This window comes from Cynocephalus volans, chromosome 16 (assembly GCF_027409185.1).
Source record: "Cynocephalus volans isolate mCynVol1 chromosome 16, mCynVol1.pri, whole genome shotgun sequence".
Classification (NCBI taxonomy): Eukaryota; Metazoa; Chordata; class Mammalia; order Dermoptera; family Cynocephalidae; genus Cynocephalus; species Cynocephalus volans.
The window spans coordinates 65,861,011-65,870,083 of NC_084475.1; the positions used below are offsets into that span (position 1 = coordinate 65,861,011).

Here is a 9,073-nt window from a genome sequence, read left to right on the forward strand (position 1 = left end):
TTATAAATAGCTAATTAAACCTCTTCAAACATTTAAAAATTCACTGATAAATTTAATGTACTTGATTTCCTTTAAGTACTTCAATTGTCTGACTTAAAACCTTCCTGAATAATTAAATAAACCTCTTAAATCAATTGAATTCAATTTATAAATATAGTGAATCAAATTCTTTTAAATATTCCTACACTGTAGATCAATTTAGTAATATTTCAACCTAAAACCAGAAGTCTAAATCAATTATTCAATTATGCATTGTATATAGGAATTACAAGACTGATCTGCTTAACAGACTAAATTCTCTTAAGCATCATAAAAACTTTAACCAACAAATAAACGCAGATTCCTTTTTAACACAAAAGCATTTTGTGTTAGTTCTTAAATACTTCTATAATTTAAAACCTTGCCTAGTTAAAAGAGACAATTACTACTTTTCAATCTAATGAACACTGCTATTGATTTTGATCAGGACAATCACTGAATTCTTGCTGGCAAAACTGATGAAGATCCTGAGCCCTATTTATAGTCTATACGAGGGACTTCAAACTAAAGCAGGTGGTCACACCAGGTTCGTAATATCTAAGTCACATTATTACTAAATTTCAAATCAGACTAGAGTCTGTAACTGCCACTCAAGTGGCTATACTACTTGATTAGATTATGTATTTCTTTGGCTTTAAATGTATCTATCTTTCTTTCTTTCTATCTATCTATCTATCTATCTATCTATCTATCTATCTATCTATCTATCTATCTATCTATCTATCTATCTATCTATCTATCTATATTCCCTTTAAAATCTAAAGACCTGTGGCATAATGGCAGAAGACCTGTTCTTTTCCTATATTTCTTACCTCTGCCCCATCATTCTTATAGACATTAAAATGATATTGTCCAAATGTAGTCCTGATATTTCAGGTGCACTTTAGCTATGTGGTCATGATGTCCAAGATAGTTCTACTGACAGAGCTATCTGGAAAGACTACACCAGTTCCCCTCTACTCATCTGCTCCTGGTAGGAATTCGCTTTGGACACCTGTGATATATACCACACTATGAGATAGGAAATCCAAAGTCTGTTAACATATGGATTTCAAGCAAACGGCATAAGCATTTAAGTTAAAATGACAGGAGAGGGAGGGATGTACTGTTTAATCATTCTTAACTTTTTAGGGGTCACCAACATTTAGAGGGTCTGATAAAAGTTACGAACTTTCTGCATACACAGACAAACACACAAATCCTGTAGTTTATAATTGCCAAACTTTTGTGTCTCCCCTGACATTCACCAATAGATATCAGGTTGGAAACAAAAAAAAACAAAACAAAACCTTGGCTAGATGGATCTTTAAGGTTCATCTAAAATATAATTTCAAGATACAAGAAGGTTTTAGTTAGGTTGGTTGGTTGGTTGTTTTTTGGGATATGTTACTGAAGATGGTATAGGAACAACTTCTCTGGAAATCATTACCTCCAGTGTTCCTCATCTGTCTTAATAATTAAGGACTACTAAACAGCAAGAGGAAGAACCACATGTTTTGCGTATGAATGAAGGAATGACCTCTTAGTATTCCTTTAAGCCCCATAATTCAACATATAGCAGATTATGTAGTTTTCCATTAGCTTTAGCAGTTGTCATCCACTCTATGTAATAATATTTACTAAACAGGAATAATTCTATATCATACCACTGTATTTTTTAGTCTACATTTTATCTATTAATGTCAATTCTGTTGAGTTTAAATTCCCCACTGATAGCACAAGTTTAAAGAAAGAGTTATAGCTACTTTTGATTCTCTTTGTGTCTTCATGTGCTAAAAGCTAAAGGCAAACTTCTAACATGGTTTTACCTTCTAGAGTATTTTTGGAGGTATGGTGAGTTTTTGAAATGATTTTATCCGTAGAGCCCCCAGAGCTAGGGCTTCTGCACTGAACACATTTAAGGTTTAGGTTTAAGCTGCCTGGCTCTTAGAGTAACACAGAAAACAAAGCTCTGATGCATGAGGTCGTCAACAAAAGCAACACGCTTTCTTTAAAGTTTTAGTTCAATAAATGTTTGCCTTATGGAAAAATCTTTTTCCTTTTTGAGACTTTTTCACTCAAACGCTGTCATTTTAGAAGCCTACAAAACTGATGGGGGTATAGAGAATTAAAGGGCAAGAGGCTTGAACTCTGTGACCCTGCATAGTCAGTTTCTAAACCTCTACAGCAGAGGTAGTGAGGGTCAAATGTAAAACAGGAGGTAGTGAGATTGGAGGTAGTAAATGTCTTTAGGGATTGGGCAGCTACAAAAATGTGTGGCTCTCAAATTCTAAAATTTGAATTTTAAAAAAATACAGGGGAAAAGAGCTGGTTTAATTCACCAAGAAGTGGATTAAACCAAGAATCCAGAGTGTGAGGTGATTTGTCCCCTCCTTTACTAACATTCCTAATCTATAAAAAAAAGTTGGCAAATCTCCAGGCATCTTGCAGAAGTGGCCTAGAAGTAAAAACAACTTCTGCCAGTTTCCTCAATAATGTTGTACCCAACTCTGTCAATATTTTAGTAAATGTTTCCATTTTATCCCCACTTTTTTTTAAGGGCCAAGTCCTCTCTTTCAAAACTGCCTATGTTTCACAGAACACTCTGGTTAGCAATTGAAAAAAGATGATTCATTTTTATGTTGCATTAAAACATACCATACCCTAGAACCTAAAGTTAGGATACACAAATTCATAAAATGAAAGCAAAATGACAAGTTACCACAGGAGACAGATTTTAGTCCAATCATATATAAAATCCAGAAGTAATGCTAACTCAGCAATCACTAAAAATGCATTTATTCATCTATTCATTCATCCAATTATCCATTCATTCACTTATTCTGTCATTGTAGACTGAGCTCCTATTATGTGCTCGGCACTGAGGAGAAGGAAATGAAAGAAACAGACACTTCTTTCAGGCAGATGCTGCCTGGAATCTGACAGAGACAGGATGTTGATCACAAGGCATTGTATTAGAGGATTACATTGTATTAGAGGTGATGTTATGGGAGCAGAGAGAACCCAGATAAGGGAGGAGATGGGAGCTCTAAAGGTTTCTTGAATAAAGTGTTTTAAAGTATAGGCAGGAGGTAGTTGGGTAAAAAGGAGAATAGTATTTCAAAGTGAATAGCTTTTTCACACATAAAAACAAAATATATTTTCAGTATGTAGAAGTTTTCAAAGCCCATTATACCCCCAGAAGACTCAGATCTGATCTGAGTATAGCTAACAAAATTATCTCTCTGAAGCTCATGGGCAGTTGGCATGATTTTTCCTACCACAGGCCCTACTGATTCCTCTGATTGTACAGTGGATGTACAGTGCAAACTCTGTGGCATCTCAAATAAATGCAGCTGACAGAAGACAGAAATTAAGATCCTCTCTCTTTCGTGCATGCATGCACACACACGCAATTACTAAGAGTCCCAGAATCTTAAAGACCTATCCTTGCAAAGGAACACTATGTCCCTTTCAACCAGTGAACTACATTTTTTAAAAAGGGAAACAATCTTACAAATATAGTTACAAATGCACTTAACAAGGGAGATTAATTCTTGTCTCCTTCCATGTTATAAGTGAGCCAGAGGAGATGTACCTCTTTGTCTTTCCTCCTTGCTGAAGTCACTTTTGTCTTTAGCTCACTGTACTTTTATCAGTACTAATTGGGATATACTTCCTGCCAGGGTTTAGCATTTCTAGATTTTTTGTAAGTACTGATTTAATGGTGCTGACATTAAGGTTTCTATCCACTGGGTCACATAAAAGCCAACTAAAATGGGCTGCAAGAGGAGAAGAGTGTTGAATATCAAAAGGAGTGGGAGGGCAGAAAGAGGATTGTCAACGTGATTATCCCACTGTACAGACATGAGAGCTGGTGATGGCTCTAGTTATTAGCACGGCTCAGTGAAGGTCTACTAAGAGTTTCCACTGAGCTTCCCCCTGATGGGAAAAAGCTCAGGAAGGAGAAGGCTACGGTCTACCTTCTTTGATCTCACACACACTGAATCAAATATTCCCATGTCAGTAGAAACAGTAGAGAAACAGGCCAATTCCCAAATCAGCTCTTTGAGCCTTTCCAGAGGGCTTCAGATCAATTTGGCCACCCTGGTAAAACTTGGGCATTTCTATAAAAAATACAGCCCCAAAGGAAGACACGGCACTTTAAGGAGGAGAGAGCAAAGGCATGAGGCGATGACCAAGAGCCTACCTTGAATCAGTTACTACCTAGATTCTGTAGGAGCCACACAAGTATTTGAGGGAAGCAAGTGTGGGCACTGCTGGAGAGCAGAGGACAAGGCACACTGGAGTGTCCAGGCCCAAGCAAAGGGGCAGCCACTATTTGACTCTAGTCCAGTGTGCTGCCATAACAGTATGTAGGTCCAGTATGGCCAAATCTTCTGATATTGCAAGAGAAGTAAAAATATACATTTTAATGTGAAATCCCCCAATTTTAAATTGTCGGCAGTAATGTAAGACTCATCCAGGTCAAACAAAATATACCTGGTTCCAGATGCGGTTGAAAGGCCACTGATTTATATCATCCGATCAAAATCTTAAGGCAAGAATTTAAAGATCATCTCAGTAGCAGAAAGTACAATGAAGTAGAAACCCCACTAGAGCTTAGTAGAACTATGCTACTTTTTAACCCATAAGAGCCCTACAAGGCATACCAGCTGGCCTTGGACATAAGTACTTTTTATGTTTTCTCTTTTCTCATAGCAAACTTATTATTTGGTTCAAGATTTCCAAGGAAAACAAACAAAAATGGACCAAGTTTTGATATTTTGGTTTTCCTTTAAAGGTTTTACCCATGTGACACTACCAAATAGTTTGCATAGGATCTCTACGGTCAGTCTTATTTATTAAAATGAATTTGCTGTTTCTTACTGACAGAAATAAATGTCCTCTGATTCTCAGGTGACTTACTTTCACAGATATTAGGACTGAATGATCTGAGTCTCCAAATAAATTTTATAGATAAAATGAGGGTTCTTTAACCTGTCTTTCCTCAGCATTTCCAGAAATGTAAGAACAATTTCATTAGACAAGAATGTCCCAGCTGAATTTCATGATGGTCAAAAAAAAAAAAAAAAAAAAAACGTGCAGGGATAGAAATCATACTATAAGCCTGATAGGGCTTTGGAACCACAAGGCTTGTCTCTACCAAGTGGGCAGTCAAAGGATAAGGGATGGAAACTGCCCCAACCTGGACAGGCAGGAGTGAAAGCCTTTCCTTCTTAGAGTCTCCAGCAATTCAGAGCACAAGCTCAAGCAGACGGAAGCAGTGGAGCAGGGCAGACTCCTGTATTTATTCGGTAAATATTTATTTCATGCTGACTATAAGCCAGGAGATGACAGTAAATTAAACAAAGACTTGCTGGAGATCACAGCAAATCAAACAAAGTTTCTGCCATAATTTTTTTTTAAAAAAAAAACTCTAAACAAATACACAAATAAACATATATTATAATGTCAGACATGCTGAGTGCCCTGTGAGAGAAAGGAGAGAATAAATGGGTCAAAGTGATAGTATTAGTTTGTTATTTTGCAAATTTGTTTTCTGTTGCTTATAACAGAATACCTGAAACTGGGTAATTTATAAAAAAAATGAAATGTTTTTCTTATAGTTTGGAGGCTGGGAAATCCAAGGTCTAGGGAACACATCCGGTGAGGGCCCTCTCTGGGTGGGAACTCTCTACAGGGTCCAGTGGTGACCAGAGGGTCACATGGCAAGAATGGGCTGAGCAAGAGAGCTAATCTTCCCACTTATGCTCCTTTTAAAGTCCTCAGAACCATGTGTATTACTCCATGAATGGATCAATCCCCTCAGAAGGGCACAGTCCTCACAATCCCATCACCTCTTCAAGGCCCCACCTTTTAAATACTACAATTCAATTTCTCACCCTCTTAACACTCTTACAATGGAGATCAAATTTCCAACACATGAACTTCTGGGGGACATATTTAACCCATAGCAGTGACAGAATAATAAGGCTCCTTCAAGAAGTATTTCCTAAGATCATAAACAGCATTTCCTGGATAAAGGAAGGAGCAAAAAACACGATCACATTCCTGCTTTCACATCTTATTTCACCCTGTAGGGAAAAAGAACACCAGTTTGAAATCCAGCCAAACTGGATAAAACTTACATTCCCGGGCCAACTTAGACTCCCTATGTCTCAGTTTCCTCACCTGTAAAATGGAGATAACATGAGCAACCCACCTCAAAGGATTAAACATGAATTATACATGGCAATGACACAATGTGCTGTGCAGAGAGCTGGAAACAGTCAACACTCTGTCAGCTCTATCGCTACTGTCATTGGTGCCCAGCACCGTGCCTGCCTCCAAGCAGTTCCTCAGCTCATTTTCCTTCCTCCTCAACCTCAGACTAATGGCACAGAGTGTGTGTGCACATGCTGTCTGCATTCTAAAGCAAGAGTCCTTTAGTAGGAGTGTGTGATATACTGGAGATACGCTGGGGCTAAGGGAAATGAAACTGAAGAGTTCTTTTTGAACTGAAATAAGGAGCAGAGTTAAGAGTTAGCTCTTTTCTCTTCCTTTCCATACATATTCATATAGTTAAAATTTGTACACTAATGAAGATTCAGACAGCAACTTTTAAAGGCATTTGATGGACTGTATTATTGCTTGCAGAGAATTTTTCATGGTCAAAATAAAAACTTCCTGTTTCCATAAAAAAAAAAACTATGAAAAAATTAACAGTCGTGTTAAATAGCTTTGATTTTTTCCTTCTTTGAAACGGTATTGCTATTATGAGGCTTTACTTTGATTTATATGGGTTGATGACTGCCAAAAAGTTGAATGTTAAAATTTTCCAATGCAAAAATAACAACTTTAGTGAAATGAATAAAATGTTCCAAACATATATCTGATGAATAAATTCCATCACAAGTTGAAAACTGACTGCCAGATTTTTCAAAGGTTGTTGAACATGGGTCCCTTTAGCAATGCAGGTAGGGAACAGTAGGGAAACTGACTTCAAATTAAATTTGCAAACTGTTTCTACCACTCCTGGTGCTACTTCTGTGTTTGTTCAGTGCAGACTTAGTACTTCTTTTGTGAAGTAGCAGCTGAGGAGACCCTGGTGCTCACCATGGCTGATGAGAAGCCCAAGGGAGGAGTCAAAACTGAGAACAATGATCATATTAATTTGAAAACGGAAGAGCAGGATGGTTCTGCTATGCAGTTTAAGATGAAGAGGCATATACCACTTAGAAAACTAATAGAAGTCTTGTCAATGAGGCAAATCAGATTCTAATCAATGAAACAGACACACCTGCCCAGTTGGAAATGAGGACTGAAGATACAATCGATGTGCTCCAGCAGTGACAGAAGGTGTCTACTAAAAAGGAAGCCAGATACTTTGCTCCAGAACTCTGTTCTTACAGACAAAGAATACATTCCCAATTAGAAAACCACAATTTGGTCACCACATCCTGATGACTACAATTCTTTAATTTTCTCCTTCCCCATTCCTTTATTGTACAAAAATTAACTGGGGTATGTGCATAAGCATATTGCATTTTTTAAAAGTAAATGACCAGTGGTACGTTCTGATTGACATCAGTGGAGATGGGATAGGGAAAAATACTGTTTCTGTAAAAATACCCGCTTTTTCCATTATTGGCATGCTCATTCAGCTGTTATCTTTATATTCCAGTAAATTATTTTGCTGTTTTAACAACGACAAAAAAACCCCACATAATGGTCTTTGCATAATTTGTTCAATTGGAGAATTTTCAGGTTTTTCATTTATCATTGTAAAACCAAGGACAATTTTGTAATGTTTCTGTACACAGCTGTTACATATAGGACAATCTTTCTTTAAGCAAGGATAAATTACTACAAAAAAGAAAAAAAAAAAAAAAGAATCCTAGATAGTTTTCCCTTCAAGTGTCTTGTTGTTTAAATAAATGCCTTGCGTAAAATTAAATAAATAAATTTGCAAACTTATTCCCACAGCTGCTTACCTACATTTGGCCAAATATGAATTTAATTTTTCCTGCTCACCATTAAAAAGAGTGTGTGCATTAGACTCTTGAAAAACTGCCCCTAGGAAATCTATTTGTGAAATAATAAAAAATAAAGAAACAACCATTAATTTATGAAGAACAATTAATTTGTAGATGTGCGGTACAGCGTATAGCCAGCATATTACCAAATTTATTCCAATTCTTCCAAATTAACTAAACATATTAAAACAGAAGCTGAATAAATCACAATACATTACCAAAATTAATGTTTATTCCTAGGCTTAACATATCTGTGGAGAAACTATGCCAGTTAATTTCCATGCGATGTCACAGACAGAAGGAAAACAAGACTGGCATAACGGTGACTTGAAACAATGAAACTGCATTGCCGTGTCAGTTTTCACTACCCAATACCGAAACTACAGGTAAGATTTGCCCCTAAATAACTATGCCTAGCCTTAAATACATTTTGGAAACCCACTGATGAGTTATATTCAGACTTTCAGCAATATCCAGTATAAGTTTCTGTGAATCTCACCCTTTGACCATTGCATTTAATGATGTAACAGTCCTCACTCCAACTCCTGCTGTCTCTTATCTTATCTGCCTTTTTTATTCACAGCACTTTTCTTCTTCTACATGTATGTGTACATAGAGTCGTCCCTAAGCATCTGTGGGGGTTAGTTCCAGAACTTCCCATAGATACCAAAATCCATGGATTCTCAAGTGCCTGATATAAAATGGCATAGCATTTGCATAGGCTACACGTATCCTCCCATATACTTTAAATCATCTCTAGATTACTTACAATACCTAATACAACATAAATGCTATTTGAATAGTTGCGATACTGTATTGTTTGGGGAATAATGACAAGGGAAAAAAAGCTGCCATGTTCTGAAAGATGCAATTATTTTTTCCCCAAATATTTGCTATCTTTGGTTAGTTGAATCCACAGATGCAGAACCCATGGATATGAAGGGCTGACTGCACGTCTGTTTATGGCCTGTTCCCCCTCAAAAGATTATAGAATACCTGATGGCAGGAGTCTTCAT

The 9,073-nt window shown here is 36.9% G+C and overlaps 1 pseudogene; it reads left to right on the forward strand.

The window, feature by feature from the left end:
- Nucleotides 1-7,138: 7,138 nt before the first annotated feature.
- Nucleotides 7,139-7,374, forward strand: LOC134364545 (small ubiquitin-related modifier 2-like; annotated as a pseudogene).
- The last annotated feature ends 1,699 nt before the right edge of the window (nucleotides 7,375-9,073 follow it).